This window comes from Temnothorax americanus, unplaced genomic scaffold (assembly GCF_048541705.1).
Source record: "Temnothorax americanus isolate GAGA-0224 unplaced genomic scaffold, ASM4854170v1 Scaffold2, whole genome shotgun sequence".
Lineage (NCBI taxonomy): Eukaryota > Metazoa > Arthropoda > Insecta > Hymenoptera > Formicidae > Temnothorax > Temnothorax americanus.
Window position 1 is genome coordinate 7943464 of NW_027509338.1, and position 14808 is coordinate 7958271.

The 14808-nt window shown below is 37.9% G+C and overlaps 1 protein-coding gene across 1 annotated transcript in view; it reads left to right on the forward strand.

Annotated features, from left to right (window-relative positions):
- Positions 1–14808, forward strand: part of LOC143896823 (uncharacterized) — a 116367-nt gene that overhangs the window by 5374 nt on the left and 96185 nt on the right. The window lies entirely within an intron of this gene.

Sequence of the window (14808 nt, forward strand, 5' to 3'; positions counted from 1 at the left end):
GCTCAAATAAGGTGTCATACCCCCTTAAAGTCATTCTTCTCAATTTATCTCTCTTCATCCCTTCGCTTCATCGCTTCGCAAGGTGATATGCTCTTTGTTGCATGGAATCGAGTCAGAAACCCGTTCGATGATACGAGTAACCTTAGACGATGGAAATAGAATCGGGCTAAGTGAAAGTTGAGAATTGCCGTCGTAAAATTAATATATGGTTGTATATCATTGACAGAAAAAGAGAGGAAGTTCAGACGTAGAAGCAAACTACTTTCTCGGGTTACAGGGAGAGAAATATTTTTCAGCTTGATTTTATTGCTCATTCTATCCGGAGTACAATCTCCATTTATTAAACTTATCGTCGAACAAGATAATTAACTATCGGAAGCTGCAGGCTCAGAGAACAATTTCATATAAGACTATATCATGGAACGCTTTTATTATCATCGCGCGATAAGAACGCATTTTGCGTCACTCGTAATTCTATTTCAGGAAACGCTAATGTTTTTGATAAATATATTATCCCATATAATTTCTTGGCGATAAAAATAACTGTCGGAGATTCTTTCAAGATATGTCACACACGTTTGCATTTTAATCAATCCGCTTTTATACGTCCGGCACTGCAGTTTAGATTATCGTATTGTATTCTCTGAACGTGCGCGCGGACCGGCGCTACGTGTGAAGCAATTGTTATCAGAATTCGGCGTTTTGCGTAGATTGTTGCTTTTTACGATTTAACTTGCGTCAAAAATACACGATTTTGATATAAATGTATTTAGGTCGTATCTGTTCTGAGAGAACTCTTTAGTTGACGTTTCGGTTGAAATCGATGTTCAACAAACTTTATTGGCAGCATATTATCGTTACACAAAGAAATTTATATTGTAATTTTTGAAATTAATTTTGATTGTGTTAATTATGTAGAGCAATTATGTAGAATTCAATAACACCGATGACTCTTCGGTTGCATTTGTTGTGAACGATCACAGACGCAGAATCCGCTAAGTGGTTTTTAGAAACGCTTATAATTGGACATGAAACCGCATAATTCGAGATATTAATATGCCGTGGGTGATAATTGCTGCGCTATTTGCACGCGTTCACATATCATCAGTAAAAAAAATATCAGTAAATCGAAGTATAAGTCCGGTTAACCAATACCCACGACAATAGGCTAATGACTCTGCTGATGCACTCGATAATAAGCCTCGATTTACGATTAGCTTATGGACTGAATTGATTGTTTTCCATTAATACAGAATATATATATATATATATATATATATATATATATATATATATATCAATTAATAAATTAAAGCTGTAGTAATATATATAAAATAGTGAAATTTTCGTAATTTTTACACAATAATAGATAACAGATAAAGATTTAAATGTTGTAAAATTTTGAGAAATAACATAAATTTACATTTGCTCGAACTTCAATCAATTGTGAAATGGATTTCCGAGATAAATTATGCTGTTATCGTAATTATCGTAAACAGAGACAAAGATTACCAATATACAGTGAAGATAACAACAGGTTTAACGGGCGACATTTGCAAATAATATTGCGGAAGATAACATAATTCATGATAGACGATTAATGTCACTATGGGTATTATAGTTTAATTGTTTCGCTGTCGCTAATGTGCGCCTATCTAATAGCGGATCTCGCACGTCGTGTTCCATTAACGACCCTTATGCCGTCCCGATTGTTTCTGAACCTGAACGCTGTTATCAAACGTTGCAGTTGACCGTCATAGCGAAAACATTGCATTTTGGCGAAAGAGAGGGGCGGAAAGCGAGATTAATTGTTGCATTATGACGCTTGTCGTATACCCCGCAGATGCGCCGTAACGATTGGCATTATATGCAGTAATATGAATTATCTAGCCGTGTCGAGTCAGTTGTTAAATCATATCTGAACTATAAATTTTGTTTAGAAACCCTTTGCACGCAGTGCGGGACAGTAAACTAATTATCTGCGTGGGTGCATGCGACATGCGTGCAATGCGGTTAAAAGTTTCGACGGTCAGAAGCACGTATTTTATCGACCGGCTAATTTATATACTTTTTTTCGCTGCGGTTAAAAGAAAATTACTCTTTGCGGTTTAAACGATAAGTAGACAAAGGGAGAAAAATGAATAATGTGTAGCGTCTGACTTAAGTAAACGTATGCAAATTTCGTGCAACGAGCTCCGAGCTCTGAAATTGCCTACAAATAGATAGGTGTAAAAGAAATTTCTACCCTGTATGTTCTGTAGAAAAATACAAGGTCCGACAACCACTGTACAACATTTTATAATTTGAAAAAATTGTATTTAATTAAAAAGCAAAAGAAAGTTTTTGAATATTTTTGAATAAAAATGTCGAAATTGCAATAGTTTTCGAGTTATAAGTTATAAGCAATTAAAGTTGATCAGTGATATTGGATATCGTCATGTATCAATTGGCTTGTTGCAATCATGAAATATTTATTGTTAGTATAATGTAAAATGAATATGCACTTTCCAAATATATTCCGTTTCTTGTAACTCAAACTAATTTCGAAAAGCGGATTATTATCGCATATATGTTTTGTTTTATTTTATGAATTCAGAGTTGCCAAATAACGATTAATTCTGCTCGAAGAAAAAATCTTTATTAAAAGCAAGATTAAATAATTTACATGTAATAATTACTGTGTTAGTAATCGACTTATCAATTGATTAATATATGGTATGTGCAATATCTACATTGAACGATAAAATTAGTTAAGCGTGGCAAAAATCAATGTTATCTGAATTATAAAAGTCAATAATGAATCAGTTAGCTTTGCGCAAGTTCTATATGTGATGCTATTGATTAACTTTAATTGCTTATAATTCGAAAACAATTGCAATCTTGACATTTTTAAATTTTGATAGTAAAATTATATGTATATAATAAATTTTTCATTTTTAATTAATTTCCACAGATTATACTATTAAAATATTGTACGATGATTGTGACGCAACTTTTCCAATTTATTATAATTTACATTTTATAACTAGATGTTTACGCTAATTTCAGTATGCATGCATGTAGATGATAATATTGAAATAAATTTATAATTTATATTACCGTTAAATAGGTATAACGGGGTAAAACGAAGTAAAAAACAATAATATATTATCATTAAAAATCTTTTCCAGTTCTTTTAATCGTATAACATAAAAATAACTGATAATGGTATCGGATCCTTCGATATCAAAGCAAGGGATTTTCTTCTTTTGAGCAGATCTAAAATCTGCAATAACGACAATATGCACATATTATAACTCTGGTTTTGAACAACGTTTCACAAATAGAAGCGTTCGAGTTAGAAAGATGTAAGCGAGGAGGCGAGTAGAGAAGTAAGACGGAGGAAGAAGAGAAACGGGAGAAGACTATTTCCGTAATAAGTGCCTCGCCCTGAGATGATGCGTCGAGGATGAGGCTGAAAGGGGAACGAAACTTTCAGAACGTTTTCGTGCGAGTATAGTTCGAGCAAACTGTCTATAGGAAGGTGAAATAGACTGTTAATTACCGCGCGGGGACTTGGTCTCAATTTCTTGGACAACTCATTAATCTTAATTAGCACTGGCGAATCTTTGAATATTCGCACACGTCGCTGCATTTTACATGGCGCGCTCATCTCGGATATTATGCCATTTAAACGCATAAAACGATTGACCGGGAACGGTATCACTTTCGCAATTATTTATGCGCTAGCCCATTCACTGTCCATTTACTGGCCCTAAGATGCACGATACTTTAAAAAAGGTGTCTGATTGAGTTTAAGCCGCATAAAAAACACCCCAAAATTTGATAATTAATTAAAGCGGTGTAATAGGACTTTTAATTGGATCAACACTCAATATTTTATATTTCTTTACCGCCTTGTTTATTTTCCCTTGTAAGATGCCGCTCGCCATTCTTCCTCGCGAGGGACGTTTATAGTAGGTAATATTTTAGCGATACGTTGTGCACTCACGGCCGCAATGAAATATGCAGGCTCGCACTGGATCACGAAATTCCGAAATTCCTATAATAGGCTACTGGAGTATCGACTCGTGAGTTACGTACGTGCGATACAAAGACGGCGGACGATACTAACGAGACCTTTCCTAGATATCGAGACGCTGAAGGATGTAGTTCGAGGTGCTTCGGTTCCGCAGAAGGGACGAGGGTGGGAATCGTTAGCGGAAGTGAACAAGCTACGTACCGCGATGTTATAAGGTATTTATGGGAGTATATACACGGGCCGAAGCACGTAATTTTACCGTCTAGAAATATGTCTTTCCTCGCGTGAAATAGAATGTGCGATCTCACAAAGGAAACGTAAAAAGATCTCTGCTACATCATTAATGTCCTCGGGAAAATTCCGCGTTTTATTCTGCAATCTTATTTTTCATTTATTAAATAAATTCCATTACTGCGCGCGCTTAACGTGTATAGAATAGCGCAGTGCATACATATCTACTCGTAAAATTACATGAGCGGGCATATTCGACCCATTTCCAGATTAAATGAATGGGGAAACAGAACTGATATGTCACATTGGACGCATTCAACAGGGACAGCAGTTGAGTGGCAATTGGATGTGGTGATTGATATATACCTCTGGATTTCCACTGAATCAGGTTCGATTGTTACGTGGATGCTATTCAATTTTTCCCTGCTAAATGCAGCCATTCTTGCGAGGATTGATTTACGTCCCCGTGGATAAATTATTATTTTCCATTGTACTGACACGTCCTGATTCTAATAGCGTCTTGATATTTAATGAAATTAGTCACTAGGTGACTGATGCGATATATGATATAATAACTGCGATATTATATTATCTGCATTATTTAATGCAAAGGACACCAGTCAATGTTATTTGCCGACAGATAAAAGAAAAAGTTGTAGTACGTAAATAATGTTAAAATTATTATCCACAGGAATTTCTTGAAAAACCGAGCAACGCTTGCTTTCAAGCTTCTTATACTTTCAAATACTCTGCTTTATTGCGAAGGTATACTTGTAAGTTTTTTGATGCTTGAACGCAAATGAAATACGCTTCTTTTCCCGACGCAGTCTTATTGCGTGCTCGTAAAATTGGACGTATCGTGCAAATTGCAATTTTATCAGCTCACTCATAATCACATTCATACGTGGTGTATATCGCATAGTAATCCAATGAATTTACATGGAACAAAATCGACGATTGAATTCGCCTATCGCTTTTACCAATCTGTTATCTACATTACATACATCCGTACATTGCCGTTAAAACAGTTACCTCGGCTGGAGCGAACGTGCACATTTGCGTGTAAAGGGCACTATCGATACTTGTACGCCATACGAAGATTATCTCAAAGTACAAAAAAGCAGTCAGTTAATTTTTCCTTAAACGATTGAATATAATTTATTCCGTGAAAGCATATGCGAAACAATTAATTAATATAATAGTACTTATTTGTTGTGATATTAATTTTAATAATGTACGACTAATCGATGCATGTAAAAAAGTATTTTCCACAATATAATTTACCAAAGAATGGCTTTATCGTTAATCCACGCCATTATAGCGTAGTCCACGCGCGCCGAGTTCACGTAAGTAAGTTACCGAAAGTAAAAGCGGGTGATTCATGGTTGGCCGTAAGGCACAGTGGAATAAGCGGCAAGAATGGCCAGACTGCTCCGTTTTCAGGGTTTATCACGCTTTATCAGACACGTGAGAGCTCGGACGCGGCGAAATTATTCGAAGTGACATAATCAGGTTACGAGGGAGCGAAGTTAAGGCACTCGCATACGTAACCTTTTACACCGCGGAATCTAAATATTACAGACAGCACACGGTTCCCTAGGGAATATATCGCATTCCACGAAGTACGCAGTGCGGCGGACGGCTTTATGCTATATTAACAACATGATGTAGTTTTCACATGACAATAATTACGATTTGGGAGCCGGGAAACACTCTTATAACACGTCCGTATTTAGTGAAATTTAGTTAAAGTGAGTTTGTGTGCACGAGACTAGCTCAAATCAACTAAGCACGTTTTCGATTCGCCGTATCCTTCTCCGAATCACGATTCTGTCTGTGCAACAGACCGAAAGGGGATACTCGGTTAGTCAGTTCCCGCTCGCTTTAATTTGTCACGATTTCCATCGCGCAACTGCCGATGACTGCATTTACATTTACATTCGAGAGAAACTTCGCCACACCACTACCGCACGATCGTGGGTCCTCTTTGTCGCACATTTCCCCACCTTGTCTTTGCAATTAAGCGACGAAAGATAACTACGTGAACAAGGCGGAGGGTAATGGTGGAGATAATATCGATCCTGGAAAGCGACCGTGGCGTAAAACGGAGAAGTAGGAATGATATACATATAACGGTGATCATTTGATATTTGCGGAGCGGTGAACGAGCGCGCACGGGCGCGGCTGGAAACTTTTCAGAAGGCTTCCTCCCTCACGCGTTTGTCTTGTCTCGTGTCTTCTGTTTTCCGTGCCCTGAGTACACGGCAAACTGTATTGTAACGGTTGCAGCCTCGCGGAAAGGAAAATAACAAGGCAGCCTGTTACAAAGCGATTCTGAAGGTTGGCGCAAAGTCCGCGAGCGCTTTATGAAAAAGAGTTATTTCCACGCGTGCGAGATAATAACGGAGGCGAAACATTTTTTTCCGTTACATAGGATTCCGTGTGATCAAAGCAATTTAACGAAATCGAAACCTGTAATTGAGTTTTGGTCTCTATAAAGCTTTAACACTTCATTTTTTTTTTTTTTTTTTAGAATTTTGCAATATAATACGAATCTTTAAAGTTCTTGATGGGGGAAAGAGCCCGAAATTTTATTATATACTTTTATATCTGAAAATAAAGAGACGAAATTTCGTCGTTTTTTTAGGAAGGAATTGCTGTCTGTCTGAATTAGTCATTCAGTCTACAAATGGCTAATTTCACAAAGTTATTTCAACTCTTGCAATTACCAGAATTACATATTTTATTCTAACAAAAGCGAGGGAGAATTAGAAGAGAAGTATATAAGGTCGTCGGGTGAAACTCGGGAATCTTATTACTCGAGGTTCTTCGACTTAAGTAAGCAGACATTTCTGCGTAAAAATTGCATGTCGTCGTAGCGCTCATCGTTATATACGCCAACTCGGATCGTGTTTCTTTATTTAATCCATTATTTACCGCCTAATTTACTCGTTTCTTTCTCTCGCGCGCGTGGTTATATCGCTACCAAAACGCAGCTGCGGATATGAAATAAAGGTACGTCCTAGCCATTTTTAAGTTCTATAAGCCATGAGTGCATCTGACATCGTACAAATTTCTTTTAAAGCCAAAGTTGTTTATTTTCTCGATCTTGACCGCGCGCCTTCCGCCTTCTTGGATTCCAATTACAAGATCAAAATAACTGGCGTGGAGTAAGAGACAGAAGAGGCGGGATAAGATGTCCCGGATAATTGCGAACGCTAATCCATCTCTGAGATATCTAATCTCCGATAAATCTTAAGCGCACCTTCTGGTCTAGTATATCCAATTTGGTTGAATTAATCTTTGGATACAATTGCGCTTCAGTTGCATTTTAATGAATATCGTTGCACCTTATCTACGGAAATAGTCCGTACTTTCAACGAACTTTAAGAACCAATGATAATGCGCAAAATGCAGCTGGGGGATTTCTCGAAAACTGCTTTCTGCATCGTCGGACTTCGCGTATTTCGCGTACAACCGGTTGTTTAATTAAATGATAAAAGAAAATAGGGTAGCGCAACACGAGCACGAGGGCGAGAAAACGGACGAGCGACGCCGGAAACGAAAGGAATAAGAGGACGGAAAGTCGACCATTCTCTCGGTCGGCGCCGATTTCCATGCGAAAGATTCAACCCTTCTCTTCCTTCCGGAGACTTCTGATCTTTTTTTTTTCTTTTTTACCACGGACCAACGTTCCCTTGAGCACTGATCTCGTTGCGAGGCAGAAAAGCCGCCCTGCGTTATCTGAACTTTGCTATATACAAGAAGGTATAACCACTTTAACGAGTTTCGTGCCGTTCTCGCAGAAATTTTATGCAGAAAGTCCATGCGAACCGTCGACATAATAGCGGATTACACGAATGAGCTAGTCCGGTGATCCTTTGCCGTCAAATTTCAGTGCTTGATCTCCAATCCGAGTTGCCTAATTAATCACCTGATAACACATGATATATAAATTTATAGGTATATTTTCACCACATTAATACATTCACGTCATGATGGTCATTGGTGACCGACATTGAACTTGCCGTTTTCGTCTTATCGATTATCGGTGACTGTAATAGGGCGACAGTCAAATAAATATGTCACTTACTTTTGTACAATTTAGTACTATAAATTTACTACTATAAATTAAATGTTTTATTGTTTTTTTTAAATATTAACCCTCGGTTGTCACACGGGGTCAAAATGACCCCAACCAATTTTCAAATAGCTGCATGCTGTTCAAAAACTAACAGTTTAAGTGGACTGCAAAAAATTCTAGAATTAAGTTTGAACGTTGTGGAATATATTATAAAAAAATTAACTTTTAAGTGGTATCATGTTAAAAAAAATCCGTTAAAAAATGTTCAAAAAAGAGATGTGACAACCGAGGGTTATACATAATTCAATTGGCGTAAACAAAAAGTTACATAAAATTCTCTTGGCGGTGAACGTGTTAATTTGAAATGATTCTTTTTATCAAAGGATATATGTTTAAACGGACAGTGATGCGTGTTGAAATTTGCTGTAATCTTTCTTAGCTTTGATGTTCGTTGAATTTCGTAAAATCAAATGCGCTAGTGTGGACGCATCGTTTTTTTTCTAGTTCCGTTCCTCTCCGTGTGTTTCGCAATTAGCAACGCAACGTATATCGGAGTGAGTGATAGAAAGTGATTTATATACGCGCGTTCGGATTTATCTCTGGCCTCGTTTATGCGTGTTAAATAATAATTTATCGCCACGACAGTGTATTTTGTGCTTGTAGTTAATTCAATCCGTCAGCGTATACCGCGGATAGGAATTGAAAGGCTCGTGTGGTAAGCCGTGTGGCAGAAAGCCGTACAAGGCTTATACACTTTACAGATTAAATCTTGAAAATCTTATAAGATAGCTACCATATATCACATAATTTTTACATTTATTTCGTACTAAAAATACAAATGTTGTCTTTTCCAAATTTGATGATAATTGCAATAACTAGATACTCTATAAGAGTAATAGCAACAGAGATAATTGGTAGAAAAAAATACGTGCAAAAGACTGAACTTTTTGCTGAAACTTTCAAGTGCGACGTTTCGAGAGTGTTGTTACACGTCGCGTAGCTAGTTGATAACAGGGAAATTGCAGAGTGTTCAGTGCCTTTTGCAGAATCCGTGTGCTACTCGACCACGCACACATTGAGCGAAATGCGGTTGTATAAGCATTTTTTATTGTCATTATCGCGTTAATAAAATATAATATATGTGTTATAATTGTGACTAATTTTATGTAAAGTTTTAAAAAGCTTGAAACTATTGTGCATTGCGCAGAACGATCGCAGTTATGTAGCATAACAACTTTTATTATTAGAATTTCTGTCGTTTGTTTAAAAAAATATATATTTAACATTTCTCTCTCTCTTTCTCTCTCACTCTCTCACACGATGCGACTAAAAGTTTTTCATCTCAAAACCAGCCTATGTTCTATTGCAGATATGGATCTGTGAATTGATCGTCCGTGCTGTTCGCGCAAACGTAAGGAGGCACGCGTGCAATGAATAATGCGTTAAACTGTATTTCCATCTTTATGGCATGCGCGCGGAATATATATGTATAAGTGGGAAACGTCGCGGGTAATATCGTTCGCGCGACGCGCGAGTGAGCGAGCCTGGGTATAAACGAGAAGTTTCTTAGAAAATATCTTATACGAGATGTCTCGCGGCAAAAATGCACTTTTCACGGCTCGCCATCGTCGTCGATTGTCGTCGTGCTCACAGTCACAGTCGTAGTTGTCGGTGCGATAATGCTTTTATTCATTATTATGCCATTGCGAGCGCCGGCGCGTAAGAATTCGATATCCGGAGATTCACTCCGAGAGGGGAAGCGGTAGGGAATCCCGAAAGTGATAGAAATCGTCCTGCTGATACCGTCTCGCGGTGCGAATAGCGGTGAGTTATTTGCAGGAAACCGTTCGAGCGAACGGAGAATAAAGGGTGAGAGGGTTAGACGGAGAGTGGCGGAAATTACAATAGACGTATACAGGTAGAGAGGAGAGAGACAGGGGGAGGTGCAGGATGAGGAGGTCGTGGATGGCTGTTCAGCCATCGGCGGGGTCGAGGAAGAGAGTGGGATAACCGCGGAGGCGGAAATCGTTATTAGCCTAGAAGCGGCGGGATTTGGATATCAAAGGCCGCGGCCGCGGTCGGTTTATGCATGGTATCGGCGTCATCAGATACAAAGAACCGCGAATGTACCAGTACTATACTGCCCGCATTTACCTCGCGTACCTATTTAGCGCTAAATGTAGCTTAAAAATCGGGATCGACGCGAGCATACACTCTGTTAAATATTGAAGGATGAAATTTAAATCAATACCTCGCGGTGAGCTAAATGACATTTTGTTATGTTTAATTACCATATGTGTCGAAATGTATTATTTTAACACAAAACAGTATTATTTTATAACTCCATTAGTTAAATTAACATTGTTGTAATTAAAATTAACGACATATTGAGTAGGAATAGTGACGGCTTATAGGAATGGTTAAAAATGACTCAAATTGAATATAATTTAACACTACGAATTTAACAGTGTAGTTAGGGTTCAATCTTTTCCATTTATCTTTATTTGTATTTATATAATACCAAAATTTATACGTTACGTCAACTTCATCGTTTTTGCTTTCTTTATTCTTAGCTATTCTAGTCTTAATTTCAGGCTGGAATATCGCGCCAATATACATCCCGACGCTTCTCATAAAAACACTACTCGAATTGCTTCGCGTGTCGAGAAACGAGCGTGTCTTCTTGCTGTAGGTAGGTAGACGGGAATCTAAAAGCCGATATTGCTTCGATATGAAGTTGTATCGATATTGCCGCTCGCATAACGGGAGGTTATTACAAAAATTCTATTGGCAAAGGGTGAGGTTAACGAAGAAATAATGGAAAGTTGAAAGGGAAGGGCTAAACGCGCGCTTTGAATAACCGAGCGCGCGGCAATATTTTTTATTAATATAAATGGAAAGTCATTTTAGTAAATAATTTGAAGAGCGTTCTTTCTTACGTCTTAAGATGTTAAGGAATTAAGTTTTAAGTTTTAAGAAAAATTGAACGAGGAAAGAAAAGAAAAGAGATGGTAAATTAATTTAGCAAAGATTGCTGGCGTCAGTTTAAATGCTAGATGCCATACGCGTGCCGTTTGTAATGAATCCAAGTCACGTTTTACCGTCGAGACAGTGAAAATATAAATGTTGCGGCGCTGTCAAAGATAGACAGGAAAACGAGAGAAGGGTATATACTGGAAATTACGGTCGGCTAGACAGAAACTCAGGGCGTTGTTGTTTCGTCGACGGAGCACTGCTTGTTCGCGGCGACATATCCTGTTATCGCTGTGTATCGGTTTTCGTTTTTTTCGCGTACATCCTAAATAAAGATCGAACAAATATTCGTCGCTAAAGTCAGTTGATTTCGTACACAAGGCGTATCTCCTCTATGACAATAAGAGAGGGACATGAGTGGAAGTGCACAAATGGCTGAAAAAAGTGAGGACGGGAAGAACGAAATAGGATTTTATACATCAGTTATAAATGGTCTAATTAAGAGACAAGCGAACAATTCGATAAATCGTCAGGGATAAAATATATTTTAATCGAATAAAATTTAATTATCCGCTTGATATGTGATTTATCGACTTTTTTTTATCAAAAGCTTTTTTTCGTGTCGTTTCATTAACTAAAAATTACTCTTTACTAAGAGTTTTCAATTTGTTGTTAATCATCTTAAAGGAGGAAAATGTATAATGTATAGTCGTTCCTTTAATAACTCTGATGCAAGATTTTAAAATTTAGATGCGACTTGGTGTTACATTAACGTGACAAATCAGTAATTTTGATATATTGAGGGATGTTCGCGACAGAGCTATAAAGTTTGACGCAAGCATGTGTCGTTACTTTTGAAAATCGCTGAAAACCTATATTCTATCCATGATGACTATTTGCTTGCATGCATACTTTCCCATTTCCTGCAGCCCTGCGTCAATATATCCATGGCTGTCTATTTCCGACACATTCTTTAGTAAAGAGCAGAGTTTTATATTTATGGACATTCTTTTATAGCTTTGCGGCTATATTAGATCTTTTCCTTTCTTTATTTCCAGCAATAATTTAATGCGATTCTTGCGGGTGTGTTAATGTCGCGAGTTCTTAATGCAATGTCTCTTAACAAGCTCACGAGCTTATTGAATACCACAAGGGAAGAATGCGCAAAAAAGAAATGCGTTCTGTTGAAGAAAGATTTATGTCGTTGCTCAACGAAGAGAAAATAATGAGGAGAGACCAAATGTTGTCGCGAAGGGCTAAGTTCTGTGATGCAATTCAGAAAAAGCGTACTTTTGCGAGCATCTAATACGTTTTCTTTTCGTTTACTTTTCGTAGTCTGCGTATCACAAGAGAACCGATGCAACAACGAGGAATTAAGGACAATGAACCTTTGCTGAATTGAGCTCGGATACGAAGTAAAGCGAGACTCGAGACAGTGTATTTTATTTTTCCTTTCTTATTTGATAACGCATCGATACTTCGATACCTGGCGCAGATAAATCGAATTACGCCCTCGACAATAAAATTAGTCGGCCAGAACGGGAAATATCTGCAATTTACTTTTATGAAGCTTTACCTAGTGCACACGCGTCATATGGCGTAGCAATAACCGACGTCTGGAATTTTTAGATCGCTCCCAGGAGAATAAACCACGTCTGAAAGTAGTTAGAGGAAACATTTCGGCGATATCGATATCGACAATGAGTGTTAAAAATAGTATTGTAATCAAAGATGGTATATAGATATAACACCTAAGAATTGCTCCACTGAAAAAAAAAATTTATTAATCTGAAAACATATTCAGTCTGATACGTGTAACATTTTAGGTAGTTTAACTAAACATTGGTTGTTTCAACAATTATTAAGTTGCACTAAAAAAGGTATAGTGCATTCATGTCAACTATCAAAATCTTTTAATCAAGAATTAATTAATTCAACTAATTTTTAAATTAACAATTTTTTTTCTCAGTGTCTAAATTTCAATCGTACAGCGAACAAGCGCTCGAAAATTTTATTTTTTATATTTAATTCTTAATAAATAACCGCACAATAGCGTCGGGAATGAAAAAGTTAATTACAATAGATATAAAGTTATCACCCCGTTGTTGATTGGCGATAGTAACTTGAGTTATTTTCGCGCTCGCATTTATCTAATTCCACCATCGCCCACTCCTCCCGCACGCGCATTTATTTTTTCTCCCCGTATAATATCATACATATTTCATAGTTCTGCGGATATTCAACCGCGCGCGGCATTGTTTACGGAAAAAATCGGCGAGTATAAATTCAAAAACAGCATATAGACCGTGCCGTTGCGGGTTACATCTGCTTCGCGTGGAGAAAATCCCGATCGTTTTACAAGCTCGTTCGCAGCTGTATTCTCTTCGTTCGGCGATCGCCGCCATCGTTGCGCGACTCCGGCCGCAGAATAAAACTACAATTCTCCACTGGGCTTACCATTTCGACGGGTCGAACAAAGCGGTTCAGCAAAAAGGGATCGGAGTAACAGCGAGGATAGAGCAAAATCGGGCGTCCTCCACGACGGTAGCCGGAGGCGTTTGCAAGTTTCAACTGGCCGGGCGTTTAATACAACATTTGGCCAGGGCGTTTAATTCACTTTAATTCCTTACCACCACGACTCGCGATCGAGCGCGTAAGTAAATCGTTCTAAAGTCGACGATAGTACCAGAAAACGCCTTTATTGTTTCCTCGAGCAACATTGTTTCCTTAAGAACCTTTCGATACGGCGGCTGCGATCTTTCATGTACCAAAAAGCTGCATTCTTGCGGTGAACGATCAGAAGGTAGGACCCGAAAGCCATAATTCTTTGTGAACGAAAAAGGAATTGCAATGTCGTGATATTCGAACAGACGTAGAAGACGCGATTTTCGATGAATTAAAAATGCTCGGAGCTCTTCTCAGTAATCTATTCCGTGATTCGTTTTTTTTTTCCTCGTCCCTTTGAGATCGAAGTTCATTATCTGCAGCAGATCGTGAACTTATTTGACCGATCCGTCTACGAGAGATATTGCAGAAATTGAAATTTAATAATACGCCATTCCGATAGCACGTTGAATCGTTTTAGATATGGACCATTTTAAGATGAAACCATCCGCTGCATGCTATGCCATCGCCGTAAGAGCACAGGCGCTGCAACAATTGCGTTATTTCGATATATGGGCTCTGCTCGCGATACGGAAAGTGTACGCGGAGTTTTCCTGCTCTCTATCAAACGATTCCGCATCTCCTCGCTACATTTATGATTCTTTTGTCATCGTTTTTTTTCTCGGCGAACAACGGGAGAAATTATTCTCTCCATTTGCTGAGTTCTACCACGTTCTTATCAGGCAAATATACAGTTTGCTCTTGTTTCGTCATGTAGGTTAATTGTACGCATGATACTTTTTTTACAATTTTTTCGCTTATACAATTACTTTTATAACGTGGTCTTTTTTAATTTAATTTTTTGTTTAATGAATAAATGGACGGTACATACCGC